General features: G+C 44.0%; 1 long non-coding RNA gene across 1 annotated transcript; it reads right to left on the reverse strand.

The window, feature by feature from the left end:
• Positions 1–15,127: 15,127 nt before the first annotated feature.
• LOC108634690 lies at positions 15,128–16,316 on the reverse strand. Its single transcript, XR_001917677.1, has 3 exons — positions 16,231–16,316; positions 15,983–16,028; positions 15,128–15,417 (listed from the first exon to the last, which is right to left on the reverse strand). It is a non-coding gene; the product is annotated as an uncharacterized LOC108634690 (long non-coding RNA).
• Positions 16,317–17,386: the final 1,070 nt, after the last annotated feature.

A 17,386-nucleotide genomic window follows, 5' to 3' on the forward strand; every position in this document is an offset into this window, starting at 1 on the left:
GTAGACAGTCCCTTCCCACCTGAAGGCACAGAGAAGACAAGCCACCTTTGTCTTGTTGTGACCAAGCAGAAACTGCTGTTACTGAGACAAGAGCCTTCTCCAGCCCAGGAGGTCCTTAGGGCCCCTTTCATGTCCTTGTTCCTCAGACAGTAAATGAAGGGGCTGAACATGGGAGGTATCACCACATATAACACCGTGGCCACTGAGTCCTTGGCTGTGTAGGAGGAAGAGGGGAGCAGGTACACTCCAAACAGGGGCCCATAGAATAATGACACCACAGCAAAGTGGGGACTGCAAGTGGAAAAGGCTTTCAGCTTGTCCTGGGAAGACCGAAGTCTCAGGATGGCTGAGAAATTGTGCATGCAGGAGGCACAGATACAGACAAATGAGTGACAAAAAGAAAGCTCCCCACAGTATAAACCACCAACTCACTGAGCAGGAGAGCTTTAGCAATGCATAGAGTTCAGAGAAGATGTTGTGAATTTGCATAGAGTTCACAGAAGATGTGGTGGATTCTGACACTTGTGCAGAATGACAGTGTGCTCATTAGGACAGTGTGGATCAAGGGATAGATGTTTGTGACTATCAGAACCAAAGGCACCGATGTGATACAGTATTGGGGTCTCGTGGTTGTGGCATAGTAGAGAGGGTGACATATAGCTACAAATATGTCATAAGCCATCACTGCCAAAGGACAATGTCCAGCTCTGGAAACAAAATTAGGAAATACATCTATGTGAGGCATGCCACGTAGAGGATGGCTTGGCTTTGGGTTTGGATGTTTAGCAGCATCTTCGGTACAGTGATGGAGGTGAAGCAGATATCCACACTGGACAGGGTGTCTATAAAGAAGTACATGGGGGTGTGGAAGTAGGAGGTTGAGCCGATGGCCAGGATGATGAGTACGTTCCCCACCGCAGCGACCAGGTCCATGGACAGGAACAGACAGAAGAGGAGGGGCTGATGTTTGGGCACCTCTGACAGTCCCACGAGGAGGAATTCTGAGATGACAGTTCAGTTGCCTCTCCCCATGGCTTCTGGTTTCTGTAGGTAGCATTGGAAATACATCTGTCAACAAGACCAGAGGCAATCTGGGGAATCACATACTGCAGCCTCCCTCAGTGGTTAAAACCAAGGTTAAAACCATACTGGTTACTTTTGACCAAGGAGCTCCAGCCTGGGGTAGTAAGGACATGACTTATTTGTGGGGCTGTCTGGTCACCACAGAATGGAGAAGGGGCGAGCTGTGGCTCTCTTTGTGACTTACCTCCTCAGTCAGGCATCTCTGCTTTCCCAGGAGGAAAGAAGAACCAGACAGCAATGAATGGAAGGTCTGCTTTGGGGAGAGTGGCTGGAGACAGCAAGGGCAGTTGAGTTGTCACCAAGTGCGTTGGTTGGATCCCTAAGGGTTTTTTTGTTTTAGTCAGGAAAGTCTGGGTGAGGACCCCTAGGACAAATTCTTTGTGTGTGTGTTGTGCGTGTGTGTGTGTGTGTGTGTGTGTGTGTGTGTCCTTAGACATAGCTCTTTCATAGATGGATACATAGATATATATGTTATGTGTTTATATTCACAGAAAGATTCACAAAAAGATGTTCTCCAAAATACTAACTGACAGTGGTTATCTCTGGGGTATGGGAGCTTTACTTGTGTCTTTCTTTCAATGCTAAACAAGTGTAAATCTCCCAAATTATACTGCTTGCATGTTTAGAAGTCTTTCAGGAGGTGTGTGTGATGGTCTATGTTGGAGGCACAATCACAGTGAGGAGCTCAAGGCTCATGAGACCTTGTCATAAGAAGTCTAAGAGGGCATGTCTAAGAAGTTATGTCCCTTTGTCTTTGTCGCTCCTTCTCAAGTCCATGTCACAGAATCCACAAAGGCTAAATGTTCATGTGGTGTGATTCCACTAGGCATACTGATGTGCACTTACATATCTAAAATCCAGAGGAACTTCAAAACTGATTGAAACCTGATTTTAGAATGTTGACTCTAGAATAGGCAGATGATGAAGCTCTCCATCAAAAAAATTCAATGAATCTCAAAAAGGATAAAAACAAAAGATGCACACCAAGACAGATTGTGATCAAACTATCAAAAACCAAAGAGAGAACCTTGAAAACAGCAAAGCAGGAGCAACTTTTTTGTACAAATTGATCCTCATAAGAGTGACAGTTTCTCATCAAAATCCATGAAGTCTAGAAGGCAATCAGGTTACATATTGAAAGTTCTGAAAGAAAAAAAAACAACTGTCACCTGAGAACTCCATACCTGGCAAAACTTTCCTCCAAAATAGAACAACAAATTAAGACATTCCCTGATAAATTCAATCTGAGATAATTCATTTCTAGTAGATGAGCTCTACAAGCAGTGCTGAAGGGAGATTTTTAGATTGAGATGAAAGGACAGTAGACAATAACTTCAAGTTGTGCTGAGAAATAAAGCATGTCAGCAAAAGTAAATACATAAGTAAACATAAAAGTTAATATTAATGTATTTTAGTTTATAACTTCTCTCTTTTCATATATGATTAAATACAAAAACATAAAACAACGATTATAAAACAATGCCAATGGGCACACAATGTAGAAAGATATAAACTGTGGCAATAACATTATAAAAGGGTTTAGAACAACCTAGTTTGAATTAATGTCAACTTTGCTTCAATAGTTGAGTTACTTCAAACTAGATTCTTCTAAATATTGATAAAAGATATTCATTGTACTCTCCAGGGAAACCACTAAGAACATATACACTGAAATAAATGAGAAGGGACTCAAGATGGTAAGTATCTAGAAAATTCCAATCTAACCCACGTTTGTCAGTAATGGAGGACCTGAGAGATAAAATATATAATACATATGCAAGGAAAACAAATCGGTGAAAGGAAGCTCTTATCAATAACTACTTTAAATGTAAGTGGATTATCTGCTCCAAATAAAATTAGAGATGAGAAAAAATGGATCTAAAAAATGTGACCCAACTACACATCATGTGCAAGAAACTCACTTTAGAACCAAAAGAACAAGTAGGTTGAAAGTTAGATGAAAAAGCTTTCTGTACAAATAATACTCAAAAGAGATCTAGAGTGGCTGTAGTAATATCAGATAAAATTAGACTTTAAGTCAAACTTTATCAAAAAAGACAAAGATCATACAATGATGAAAGTGATAAATTAATAAAACAGATATAACTATTGTAAGCATAGTTTACACCTAACAACAAAATCCTAAATTGTTTGAAGTAAACATTGACAGAATGGTAGGGAGAGACACCCGTTCTACAATGGCAGTTGGAGACTTCAATACTCTACCTTTAATAATGGGTAGAATAGCCAAACAGAAGATCAGTAAAGAAGAAGAGGACTTTAACAACATAAAAAACCAACTAGACCTAGCATATGTATACAGTATCCGCCACCAAACAACAGCAGAATACATGGAATATTCTCCAGAATAGAACATGTGTTGGGCAAAAAAAGTCTTGGGAAAGCTTAAAAAATTGAAATAATCCATAGTGTGATCTGTACCCTCAATGAAAGGAAACCACAAGTCAAGTAACAGAGAGAAAAATTGAAAATTCACAAATATGTGGAAATTAAATAACATAGTCTTGAAACAAACAGTGAATCAAGAAGAAATTACAGGTACATTAGAAAATAATTTGAGATGAATGAAAATGAAAAAAAAAACACCCCAAAACTTATGGTATACTTTGAAAGAAGTGCTCAGAGGGAAATTTATGACTGTAAACACCTGCCTTAAAAAAGATCAGGAACAAGGCAAGGATGCTGACTTTCATCATTTCTGCTCAACATTGGACTGGAAATTTTAGCCACTGCAATTAAATAAGAAGAAAGAGCACCTAAAATGGAATGTAAGAATCATGAGTAACTCTACTAACAGATGATTTGATCTTATATATAAAATCCTAAAAAATCCTTGGATAGCAAAGATATCCAACCGGTCCAGCCTAAAGGAAATCAACCCTGAATATTGATTGGAAGGATTGATGCTGAAGCTGAAATTTCAATACTTTGGACACCTGATGGAAAGAACTAACTCATTTGAAAAGACCCTGATACCAGGAATGATTGAAGGTGGGAGGAGAAGGGGGCAACAGAGGATGAGATGATTGGGTGGCATCACCAACACAATGGACATGAGTTTCAGCAAGCCATGGGAGTTGGTGAACAGGGGAGACTGGCATTTTGCAGTCCGTGGGGTCACAAAGCGCCAGACACCACTGTGCAACTGAACTGAACTGAACAAAAGAATCCACATAAAGAACTTAGTAGACCTATTTATTTAATTCATCAGAGTTGTGGATATGAGATCAACACACAGACATAATTCAATTAAGTAACTCTACATAATCAGTTAACTTCAGTTGCTCAGTGTGGCTGAACTTTGCAACCCCATGGACTGCAGCATACCAGGCTTCCCTGTCCATCACTAACTACAAGAGTTTACTCAAACTCATGTCCATTGAGTCGGTGATGTCATCCAACCATCTCATCCTCTGTTGTCCCCCTTTTGCTCCTGCCCTTAATCTTTCCCAGCATCAGGATCTTTTTAAATGAGTTAGCTCTTCACATCAGGTGGCCAAAGTATTGGAGTTTCAGCTTCAACATCAGTCCTTCCAATGACTATTCAGGACTAATTTCCTCTAGGATGGACTGGTTGGATCTCCTTGCAGTCCAAGGGACTCTCAACAGTCTTCTCCAACACCACAATTCAAAAGCATCAATTCTTAGGCATTCAATCTTCTTTATGGACCCACTCTCACATCCATACATGACTACTGGAAAAACCATAGCCTTGACTAGACGGACATTTCCTGGCAAAGTAATGTCTCTGCTTTTTAATATGCTATGTAGGTTGCTCATAGTTTTCCTTCCAAAGAGTAAGTGTCTTTTTATTTCATGGCTGAAGTTACTATATGCAGTGATCTTAGAGCCCAAAAAAATAAAGTCAGCCACTGTTTGCACTGTTTCCCCATCTATTTGCCATGAATGATGGGGCCCAAGGCCATGATCTTAGTTTTCTGAATGTAGAACTTTAAGCCAACCTTTTCACTCTCCTCTTTCCCTTTTATCAAGAAGCTCTTTAGTTCTTCTTCACTTTCAGCCATAAGGGTAGTGTCATCTGCATATCTGAGGTTATTGATATTTCTCCTGACAATCTTGATTCCAGCTTGTGATTCATCCAGCACAGCATTTCTCATGATGTACTCTGAATATAAGTTAAATAAGCAGGGTGGCAATATACAGCATTGACATACTCCTTTTCTTATTTGGAACCAGTCTGTTGTTCCATGTCCAGTTCTAACTTTTGCTTCCTGACCTGCATACAGATTTATCAGGAGGCAGGTCAGGTGGTCTGATTCCTATCTCTTTCAGAATTTTCCACGGTTTATTGTGATCCACACAGTCAAAGGCTTTGGCATAGTCAATAAAGCAAAAATTGATGTTTGTTCTGGAACTCTCTTGCTTTTTTGATGATCCAGTGGATGTTGGCAATTTGATCTCTGGTTCCTCTGCCTTTTCTAAAACCAGCTTGAACATCTGGAACTTCACAGTTCACGTACTGTTGAAGCCTGGCTTGGAGAGTTTTGAGCATTACTTTACTGGCGTGTGAGATGAGTACAATTGTGTGGTAGTTTCAGCATTCTCTGGCATTGCCTTTCTTTGCGATTGGAAGGAAAACTGACCTCTTCCAGTCCCATGGCCACTGCTAAGTTTTCCAAATTTGCTGGCATATTGAGTGCAGCAGTTTCACAGCATCATCTTTCAGGATTTAAAATAGCACAACTGGAATGCCATCACTTCCACTAGCTTTGTTTGTACTGATTCTTCCTAAGACCACTTGACTTCACATTCCAGGATTTCTGGCTCTAGGTGAGTGATCACACCATCATGATTTTCTGGGTCATGAAGATCTTTTTGTACAGTACTTCTGTGTATTCTTGCCACCTCTTCTTAATATCTTTTGCTTCTGTTAGGTCCATACCATTTCTGTCCTTTATGGAGCCCATCTTTGCATGAAATGTTCCCTTGGTATCTCTAATTTTCTTGAAGAGATCTCTAGTCTTTCCCATTCTGTTCTTTTCCTCTATATCCTTTCACTGATCACGGAGGAAGGATTTCTTTTCTCTCCTTGCTATTCTTTGAATTCTGCATTCAAATGGATATATCTTTCCTTTTCTCCTTGGCCTTTCACTTCTCTTCTTTTCACAGCTATTTGTAAGGCCTCCTCAGAGAGCCATTTTGCTTTTTTGCATTTCTTTTTCTTGGAGATGGTCTTGATCCCTGTCTCCTGTACAGTGGCACAGACCTCTGTCCATAGTTCATAAGGAACTCTGTCTATCAGATCTTGTCCCTTAAATCTATTTGTCACTTCCACTGTATAATCATAAGGGATTTGATTTAGTTCGTACCTGAATAGTCTAGTGTTCTTCCCCTTTTTCTTCAATTTAAGTCTGAATTTGGCAGTAAGTAGTTCATGATCCAAGCCACCGTCAGCTCCCCATCTTATATTTGCTGACTGTATAGAGCTTCTCCCTCTTTGCTGCAAAGAATATAATCAATCTGATTTCAGTGTTGGCCATCTGGTGATGTCCACGTGTAGAGTCTTCTCTTGTATTGTTGGAAGAGGGTGTTTACTATGACCAGTGTGTTCTGTTGGCAAAACTCTATTAGCCTTTCCTCTGCTTCATTCTGTCCTGCAAGGCCAAAGTTGCCTGTTACTCCAGGTGATTCTTGACTTCCTACTTTGCATTCCAGACCCCTATAATGAAAAGGACATCTTTTTTGGATGTTAGTCATAGAGGTCTCAAAGTTCTCCAAGCCAGGCTTCAGTAATATATGAACCATGTACTTCCAGATGTTCAAGCTGATTTAGAAAAGGCAGAAGAACCATAGATCAAATTGCCACCATCTGCTGGATCATCAAAAAAGCTAGAGAATTCTAAAAAAAAAGCCCCATCTATTTCTGCTTTATTGACTATGCCAAAGCCTTTCACTGTGTTGATCACAATAAACTGTTGAAAATTCTGAAAGAAATGGGAATACCAGACCTCATGACCTGCCTCTTGAGAAATCTGTATGCAGGTCAGGAAGCAACAGTTAGAACTGGACATGGAAAAACAAACTGGGTTCAAATCGGGAAAGGAGTACATCAAGGGTGTATATTGTAACCCTTCTTATTGAACTTATATGCAGACTATATCACTGTGCTGAATGAAGCTAAATGTGGAATCAAGATAAATGAGAGAAATATTAATAATCAAAGGTATACAAATGACACCACCCTCATGGCAGAAAGTGAAGAAGAACTAAAGAGCCTCCCTATGAAAGTGAAAGAGGAGAGTGAAAACGTTGGCTCTAAACTCAACATTCAGAAAACTAAGATTATGTATGGCATTTCGTCCCATCACTTCATGGCAAATAGATGGCGAATCATTGGAAACAGTGGCTGACTTTATTTTGGGGGAGCTCCAAAATCACTGCAGATGGTGACTTCAGCCATGAAATTAAAAGACACTTACTTCTTGGAAGGAAAGTTATGACCAATCTAGCTGCTGCTGCTAAGTCGCTTCAGTCGTATCCGACTGTGCAACCCCATAGACGGCAGCCCACTAGGCTCCTCTGTCCCTGGGATTCTCCAACCTAGACAGTATATTAAAAAGCAGAGACGTTACTTTGCCAACAATGGTCCGTGTATTCAAGGCTATGGTTTTTCCAGTAGTCGTGTATGCATGTGAGAGTTGGAATATAGAGAAAGCTGAATGCCGAAGAATTGAAGCTTTGTACTGTGGTGTTAGAGAAGACTCTTGAGAGTCCCTTGGGCTGCAAGGAGATCCAACCAGTCCATCCTAAAGGAGATCAGTCCTGAGTGTTCATTGGAAGGACTGATGTTGAAGCTGAAACTGCAATACTTTGGCCACCTGATGTGAAGATCTGAGTCATTTGAAAAGACCCTGATTCTGGGAAAGATTGAGGGCAGGAGGAGAAGGGGATGACAGAGGATGAGATGGTTAGATGGCATCACCAACTCAATGGACATGAGTCTGAGTAAATTCCAGTAGTTGGTGATGGACAGGGAGGCCTAGCGTGCTGTGGAACATTGGGTTGCAGAGTTGGACACGACTCAGCGACTGAACTGAACTGAAATTAAATGGAAAGATTTTCCATGTACATGGATTGGGAGACTTAATATTGTTAAGATGACAATATTCACAAAGTGGTCTACAGAAATGCAATCATCATCAAAATCTCAACAGCATTTTTTTTTTGCATAAATGGAAAAGCTCATCCAAAAATGCATAGGGAACTGCACGGGACCCCAAGTTCCTGGTGCTTTGTTATTCTGCCCCTATCTTCAATACTATGAGGTCCTCCATGTCCCTCCAGGGAGCCTACTTCATTTACTCACAGCTATGTTTTGTCACTTACAAAGAGATCCAAGTCATGCAGACCTGCACAAGTGAGTTTCAAGCAACAGACTCAAGAAACGCAAGCTGTTTGGGGGTGATTTGCAATTACTTACTTGGTCAAGTTGCGAGAAGGCCAAGTGACTCCCTTCACATTGCAAGGGAAGGGAGCAGAGAACCCAGCTGTTACCACTGAGCAAATGCGGCTGTGTGTTCTCTGAGAGCAAACTCTGGGGTTTGAGTAGAGGCTTCCATGAAGCCATCTTTAAGTGTGACTGCAGGACAAACAGTCACTCATCATGGTCTTAGGTAACCTAGAGCCTGGGAGCCACAACTCCGATCTTGACTTTATCTCCTCCCCACCTAGAAGGAACCTTCGAGTTTCTACCTGACCTTGCTGATAGGGTCCCCTTAGTGCATGTAGCCAAAGTGTGGGGTGCCCAGAAAACTCAATTTGGAAAAGGATTCTTAGAGTTAATAAATTGCAATTTTGTAGTTGGATTCCATCCCAACTGTGTCTCTGTCATGAAAGTAAGAGCACAGTTTAATAGAGTGGTTTCCTCACAGTTGCCATGGGGATATCTGAGATTATTGAGAAGATTCAGGGAACCAGAGATCCATTCAAAATGTCACCCACCTAATAGTTCTGTAAGCTTTCCTTTCAGTATTGCAAAAGATTTCTTTTCTAAGAGTTTGTCTGTCTCTGTTTCTCTGTCCTTCTGTCTCCTAATTCTGCCCCCTACCTTCCCTACAGTTTTCTTCAGGTAGTTTCCTCAGAGAGGTCATCCTGGAATCATGCAACCTATATTAACTGGTTGAACAAATTTTCAAGAATAAGCCTAGATGGGAATTTAGAATTTGGTGAAAATGACATTTCACTTCAGTGGGGAGATATGGATTATTTAGGAAATGGTATTGGGACACCTGACCAACACTTTGGAGAGAAAATAATCCTAGATTTCTATGTCATTTCTTACAAAATACATAAATATTTGTCTCACCCAATAGATAAAAAATATGAAGTCTTAGAAGTTGCTTTGAATGAAGGTTTTCATAATTTTATAATGGGCAGGGCTGTTGGTTGGAAACAAAATTCAGAAAGCATAATGAAAAAAAAGATCACTTAAACATATTTAAATTGTTCAAATTTGTACATAGAAAAGACCACATACAAAGATAAAATAAGTAGAGAGAATGTATTTTCCAATTATGACAAATATTTGATATTTCAAACATGTGAAGAGCAATTACCCATCAGTGTGAAAAATATTACTGTCCCAAATAAAACACTGGTAAACAATATGAATGGGCAATTCTCCAAGAAGAGATACCATTGGCCAAATGCCCTTCGTATTCGGTTACATTATGGCGGGTTCATGTCAATGTATGGCAAAACCAATACAATATTGTAAAGTAAAATAAATAAAATCAAAAGGAAAGTGGACTTGTGACTTGAGTGACTACATGGGCAAAGATGTAAAAGACTGAATTTATTCTGCTTGCAGTGGGATGTATGAAAATGATCACTTTCATACACAATTGGTTAGGATGTGAATGGATGCAACATTTTGGGGGGACAATTTGTTAAACTCTTTAAAGGAGCTTACTCTTTGACCCAACAATTCCTCTTCTAATATATCTAGTACAGAAAAACAACTATAGTAGGATATTCATTTTGGCATTGTTCATAATACTAAAAAATGAGAAACAGCAAGAAGGTCTAGATATACATTTTTATATATCTATATGGTACTGGTTTAAATAGCCATGGTATTTAAATTTGTGGATTTTCATACAGCCTGATGCCCATACCCTGCCTCTTGTGTGTTTTATAGAGAAGATTTAGAAGCACAAACAAGTGTAGAAAGCCATCTTAATAAAGCTCCTCCAAGAAGGAGAGAAGGGTGCAAGGTGTAGCTGCAGTGGAGGCAAGAGCAGCTATCAATCGGCCTGCTCCCTCCATGGATGATGCAGAAAGGGGAGGTCTCTGGAGCGTGAAAGTCAGCTGAGCCAGTGGCCCCCGATGTCTGGGGTCTGGAGTACACTCTATGTCTCCCCCACCGTAGGTTTGAAAGGTATCAGAATCTTACAATAAGAGGATGAAAGGTTTGCCAGAACTTGCCTCTACCCCTTGGGTGTCTGTACTGGCACCTACCTGTCAAGTCCCCAGTGATGAGTCTACTCAATTACAAGTCTTCTTGTGTCACCTGGGCTTGGCATGATGGGGTCCATGAGCCTGGTCAGAGGTGTCAGCTGCTCAGAGAGCCTGATTAACTGTCAGATGTCACAGACACAGCTGCACTTGGGACCTGTCACAGGAGAAAACCAGGGGCCCTTGACACCCTCTTGAGGCTCCTCTTGGGTGCATGGCCAGCGTTGCTTCAGACTTTATTCCATGCTGTGCTTTTTATGTGGCTGCCTTCAGGGCCTTATTGCTGAGTTGGAGACTTGGAGGTTCAGCCTTGGCAAACCCTGGTCAAGATCATCTGGAAGGCCCAGTTTGCCTGGCTGTGCAGGGAGCACAAGACTGCTCTTGCTCACAGCCCTGACACCCTGAAAGAGAACCCAAAGCCCCCCAACATGCCACAGGGTGATCAGGGCTAGCTCAGCAGCCCCACCATATATATGGGCTTCTGTTCTCAGTGCCAGTCCCAACCTGCTCCTCTGTCAGGGAAGGGGTTTGCTCAATCCCCAGTCCCTGAGGAAACATTAGCTGGCACTCCTGATGCCTGTTAAAGCCCCTGCCCAGGAACCTTCCTTGCTTTTCTTCCAAGCTGCTTATCATTGTGCCAAGAGTCTTCTGTTCTTGGAGCTCCTACAACACACATCAGTATCTCTCCTGTAGTGTGCCAGGAAGTGGCTGCTGTCCTACTCCAAGGCCTTCTTCACTTCACCAGCCCAGCAGGAAAAGGTGGATAAAGGTTATCTTGATTCTAGGGCTGGAAACTGCCAAGACTCACCTTCTCATAGCCAGATGTGCATCCAGCCTCTCTACCTGGTCTCAGGGCTTCCAGTGAAAACAAGCTGTCCTTTTCACCCACCTCTCACCAGGAGGATTCTGAGAAGGAACTCAGAAGCACACTGGAGCCTTGATCCCCTGAAGCAGGAGAGCAAAATCTGTGGGCATGAGGCAGGTGAAGGTAGCAAGGAGAGGTTGGTAGTGCTGTTGGAAGAATGAAAACCAAGGAGCTTCAAGGACTCCTAGGACCTTGTGAGGACAATTCTCATTTTTTAGAGACAAATGATGTAATCACCCTTGGGAAGGAGAAATCTTTTCCTGTTTTCAGTGTGTTCCTCCCAACCCACAGGGAAGGCAAGGATTTAAAATGAACTATATTTAGAAAAGGTGTTTCCCATTTTAACCACTGGTTTGGAAAGTCACTGAGAGACCCCTTGGGGCAGGCCCATTCTTTACCATACAACAAAGAGAGAAAACATCCCTTGTCCAGTGCAAACAGCCTTTCTTTGGTAGGTGGTGAAAGTGAAAGTGGAGTTGCTCAGTTCTGTCCTACTCTTTGCGACCCCATGTACTGTATAGTCCATGGAAATCTCCAGGCCAGAATATTGGAGTGTGTAGCCTTTCCCTTCTCCAGTGGATCTTCCCAACCCAGGAATCAAACTGGAGTCTCCTGCATTGCAGGTGGATTCTTTACCAACTGAGCTATGAGGGAAAACTATATGTCTCCACAAAAACTTGGACACAAATGTTCATAGTGCTTTTACTCAAAGTACATATTCAGACACACAAGACTATATATTGGATGATCCATTTATATAAAATGCAAACACATCTAGAGTGAAACATACTTAGGTTGCTGCAGGTTGGGTGTGATGGGAAAGGACAACCACAGGGATGATGAGAACATTCTGGATGTTACTCTGGTGCTGGTTTCATGGGCAGATGTGCTTTTCTGAAATCACCAAGGAATACACTTTAAATGGATGCAGTTTGTTTTATGTTCAGTATTCCTAGCATGGTTGATAAAGCAGCTGCTTCCCACAGGACTCTGGGAGGTGGACGACAGGCTGTCCAAGGCTGAAGTGTTGGAGGAAGTGATAGAAAGAATCAAAATATTGGGGATGTGTTAATGGTCTTTCTAGTTTCAGAGATCCCTTACAAAAGAAAGGGGAACTCAGGCTACAGTGGGTGGTCTCCAAGCAGAGCTGGAAAGGACTGCAGTTCTTCTAATGGTGATGCTCTTCTCAACTGGGATGCCTGAGACCTGAAACCTTTGGTGATTGAGAGCCCAATAAATCAGAACCCTACAGGTGGAGAAAGCTAACTGCTTCTGAAGGTTGAATGCCAGCAATTTGACATGATGGCTTGGAATCAGCCTCCTGAGGAGGAGATGAGACTATGCAAGCCAACCAAGCAGTGGAGGCCAACTTAAACATGTTTCATCTGCATCTAAGCATACTGTTTCAGATGGCCTCAAGACAGCTCCTGGTCATTGTCAGAGAGGGGCACAGGCCAGTACAGAGACCAGTAAACAAAGGCTTCAGGCTTAAGAACTCTCTAGATTCGCTGATAGCTCAGTAGGTAAAGAATCCACCTGCAATGCAGGAGATCCTGGTTCAATTCCTGGGTAGGGAAGATCTGCTGGAGAAGGGATAGGCTACCCACTCCAGTATCGTTGGCCTTCCCTGGTGGCTCAGCTGCTAAAGAATCCGCGTGCAGTGTGGGAGACCTGGGTTCAATCCCTGGGTTGCGAAGACACCCTGGAGAAGGGAAAGGCTCCCCACTCCAGTATTCTGGCCTGTAGAATTGCATGGACTCTATAGTCCACGAGGTTGCAAAGAGTTGGACACGACTGAGGGACTTTCACTCAAGACAGTTGATGGTCTTTGTCAGAGAGGGGCACAGGCCAGCATGGAGACCAGTAAACAAAATGCTTCAGACTTGAAAACTGTCTAAATTAGCTGTCTAACTGTGTGTGTGAACCAGCTGAAAAGTAAGAAACTGCAAGCTGGGCCTACAAAGCCAGTGACTCATCAGACCCTAAAGTACCCACCTTGCTGCACCAGCACTGGGTGGCCTCCCAGAAGGGCGATCCCTCAGAGTCTCACTTAAGGAGTGGCTCCAGGAGATAGATGGGTAAGGAGAGACCTCTAGATAACATAGCCAGTGGCTACAGACGACAATGTGAGGACATGTGAGCCTTCTCCAGAGGTCTGATCATCTGTCTAATGATCAGACATCAGTGGCTGTCTGATGGGCCAACCAATGACCTTGCCCCATTGCTGAGGGAGACTGCTTGTGTTCTTCCTAACCAGGGGGCTTCATCTGATTCTGTGAACCAGAGACTGTGTGTCCTCCATTCTCTGCAACTAGTCGACTTCAGATCACCTTCCTGTATGGAGTCTCACCTTCTTTCTTTTGGAAATAAATGTCTTTCAAGTTTTACCTGTGCACATTACCACTCAGCTAGAGATAGATCCAGATTCCCTTGTCCCTAGATGTCATTAGGTGTGACTGGCTTCCTGGGTGTGTGACCTTTTCCCATGGCCCTGTTGTCAGGACACGCACCCCCCCCCCCCGCCACGCCATGCTTGATACAGTGCTATTGTTGTTTGAAATAATCACTTCATATTTCAGCTCGTGTTATGTAAGTGAAGTATGATGGAACAGTGGAGTCTGTCTGAGCAAAGGGGATGCACTGGGGTTGGCACACAGGTGCAGGGGCTCAGGCCCACAGGCATGGGAACATTGGGCAGTCTGGGGTGATATGGGCCTTGACGGGGGACAGAGTGGGACCTGGACCCAGACTAGTCATGGTGGCTGGGGCATGGAAGATATGGACCCTCTGACCATCCATTTCTAACCACCTGTGGGCAATCACAGACTCACTGGACCTGAGTTTGAGCAAGCTCTGGGAGACAATGAAGGACAGGGAAGCCTGGCATGCTGTAGTCCACAAGGTTGCAAAGAGTTAGGCATGACTGAGTGACTGAACTGAACTGCAGGCAGTTCCCTAAAGTTGGCTCAGAGTCAGCAAAATGGATTCCTGTCCCCACTTTTGCTCTGCACCTTGCTGTGCTGTGACTTCTGCCTCCACCCTCTACTGAACTAAAGAACAAGAAGTGATAGGTAAGGATCAAAGGGGAAACAATGATGACACAGTGGTGCTGGCTAAGATGTTGGAGTACCAATGGCAGATAATGAATCCAGAAAAAGGACTGGGCTTCCCTGGTGGCTCAGACGGTAAAGCACCTGCCTGCAATGTGGGAGACCTGGGTTCAAACCCTGGGTCGGGAAGATCTCCTGGAGAAGGAAATGGCAACCCACTCCAGTACTCTTGCCTGGAAAATTCCATGGATGGAGGAGCTGGGTAGGCTACAGTCCATCAGTTTGCAGAGTCGGACATGACTGAGCAACTTCCCTGGGAAGGGGGAAAAGTCAACTGTGTTGTGTAGCAGCTGCTCAAATGACCACAGAGGCAAGGGGAGAACAGGAAGGTAAGATCTAAGTGCAGAGAGAGGAGTGTGGCTGGGCTTTGGAAGAAGGCAGTTGGTTCTTGCTGAGAGGGAGGTGGCGACACCACAAGGCCCAGAAAAGAGGGAGGAGAACAGTGTGGTGCACATAGGAGCAGAGCCACACACCAATCAGACCCAGTCCACTAGGGCCCACCCAGGCTTCCCCACAGAAAGGAGGCAGACCACCAAATCTGTCAAGTTTTTTAATTCAAAACTGCAGCATATGAGGGGCAAAGGCTGTGCTAACCCTCAGGAAAGAGGGACACCCTGGTAGGGCAGCAAGGCAGGGCCTTCTGATGAGAAGTGGGCAAGGAGAACAAGGGACCCAGTGTGGAGCTTCTGGATTCAAGAAGCACCAGCTGCTTCCATGTAGGGGATGCTGTGTTCAGCCTGTGACAGGGAGCAGAGTCAGGGTGGAGCCCTCAGCCCACTCACACAGAGACTGGGCGAGGAGAGAACATGTCCCACTCATTTCAAAGGGTCTGGAACTTCTCAGTGAAGCGCTGCAAGACCACTGAAACAGAGAAAGGCATACCTAGGCATTCCAGGCACAGGGATTCAGAAATCCCCTCTTTCTCGTGGGACAAGCCTAACCCTGAAACTGGACCTCCCCCAAAACCTAGTGATACCCAGCCCTGCGACTAACTCATCCACCCATCACTCAGGTTAAAAATAGACATGTTTTTCCAAATGAGAACAAGATGTGCAAGTAGTTCTCACACTCCAGAATGTATCCGAATCATTCAGATCCTGTGAAAACATGTCTATTCTCTGCCTACCAGCAGTTAGAGAAAATAAATGTGGTATCTCTAAATGAACTAAAATAAGATCTCTAGGACTTGTTGGCAAAGTGCACATGTGGTTCAAACAATACATGTCTTCATGGAGAAATAGGTAGATAGGTAGGCAGAGAGAGGTGAAAATGCACAGAAGGCTCCAGGGCTGGGTCTGGCAGAGCCTCCTTACACAAGAATGTTGATCCCTGGGTAGCAGCCTATACCCCCAGCCCCCCACCCAAACTACACATTCTGCACTAGGATGCTCTGGTCTCCCTCTGCCCAGGCAGAGGCCACTCATACCAAGTTGATCTTTAAGGTTGTCAATTTCTCTCTGCAGCACAGGACACTAGACCAGCAGACAAGGGATACAGAAATTGTTAGTATGGTCTCACCCTTTTTCCCTTCATTCCCAGATCCCTCCCTGGTACTGACCCCACATCCCAAAGCCCGTGGGTACACTAGGATGAGTCCTCCCATGAAAAGGAAGTAGTCTCCCACCTTGGAGGTGAGGCAGGGACAAGATAAGTGTGTTTAACCCACATACCTACCCTGCTTCCTAGACAAGAGAGCATTACTTGAGGGAAGTTGTGTGCTCCAGGTGGTGGCTGCTTCATTTCCTCTTGGGACAGACGAAGTGGCCTCCAGAAACCTAAAAGAGAACATAAAATTCAACTCCTAAGCTCAGAAGACAAGCGGGAAGCACCTAGCAGTGTATGCAGCAAGGCGGTACCCTCATCCGTGGTCAAGCTGTCCCTGCTCTGCTCAGCAGCTCTGGGCCTGCCTTCCAAGGAGCCCTGGCTTCAAGCCAGCCCTGTCTTCACTGTCTCCTATGGGAGACATGTTGGGGTAGGCAGAGAGGTCTGGGAACGAGGCTGGGGTCCTGGGAGTGTCTGAGAAGAGTTCTCCTGTGTCCTAGAAACCAAACTTTGGAGATTCACCTGAAGGTGGAGATGCTCTGGGCTTGACACTTCCTGTGCCATGGCCAAAAGCAGTGAATTTCCTGGAACCTGAGAGGTCTTGGTATCCAGGTCCCGGATATTGTATCCTCCATGATGCTTGGACAGGCAAGATAGCTAAAACACACATTCCTGACTCATGAGGGGTGTGTGTGTGTGTGTGTGTGTGTGTGTGTGTGTGTGTGTAGGAGCAGCACAAAGTAGGGAATAGATAAGAAGTAAAAACCCAAACTCCTGAGAACGTGTGTGTGTGTGTGTGTGTGTGTGTGCGTGTGTGTGTAGGGGCAGGGCAAAGTAGGGAATAGATAAGAAGTAAAAACCTAAACTCTTGAGAACTTGTGTGTGCGTGTGTGTGTGTGTGTGTGTGTGTAGGGGCATGGTGAGGCAGGGAATATTTAAGAAGGAAAAACCTGAACTCTTGAGAAGTCTGTGTGTGTGTGTCTGTGAGTGTGTGTGTGTGTGTGTGTGTGTGTGTGTGTGTAGGGGAAGGTCAAGGTAGGGAACAGATAAGTAAAAAGCTAAACTCTTGAGAATGCTCTCCAGAAGTCAGCCAGGGTGAGTAGTGGGGCTCTGAGAAAGCTCAGGGCCACTGCAAGGAGGGCAGCAGGAATCAGGAGCTACCCAACATTTGAGGGATTAGTCAGTGTTCACTGGCTGCCAGCACCCTCCCTCCACCAGCCCCACTGGGCATCCTAATGACAATCTCAAAGAGCAAAAGATCCCCTGCAAGCTTCAGGGTGGAGTGCAT

Source organism: Capra hircus, unplaced genomic scaffold, assembly GCF_001704415.2.
Source record: "Capra hircus breed San Clemente unplaced genomic scaffold, ASM170441v1, whole genome shotgun sequence".
NCBI classification, from domain to species: domain Eukaryota; kingdom Metazoa; phylum Chordata; class Mammalia; order Artiodactyla; family Bovidae; genus Capra; species Capra hircus.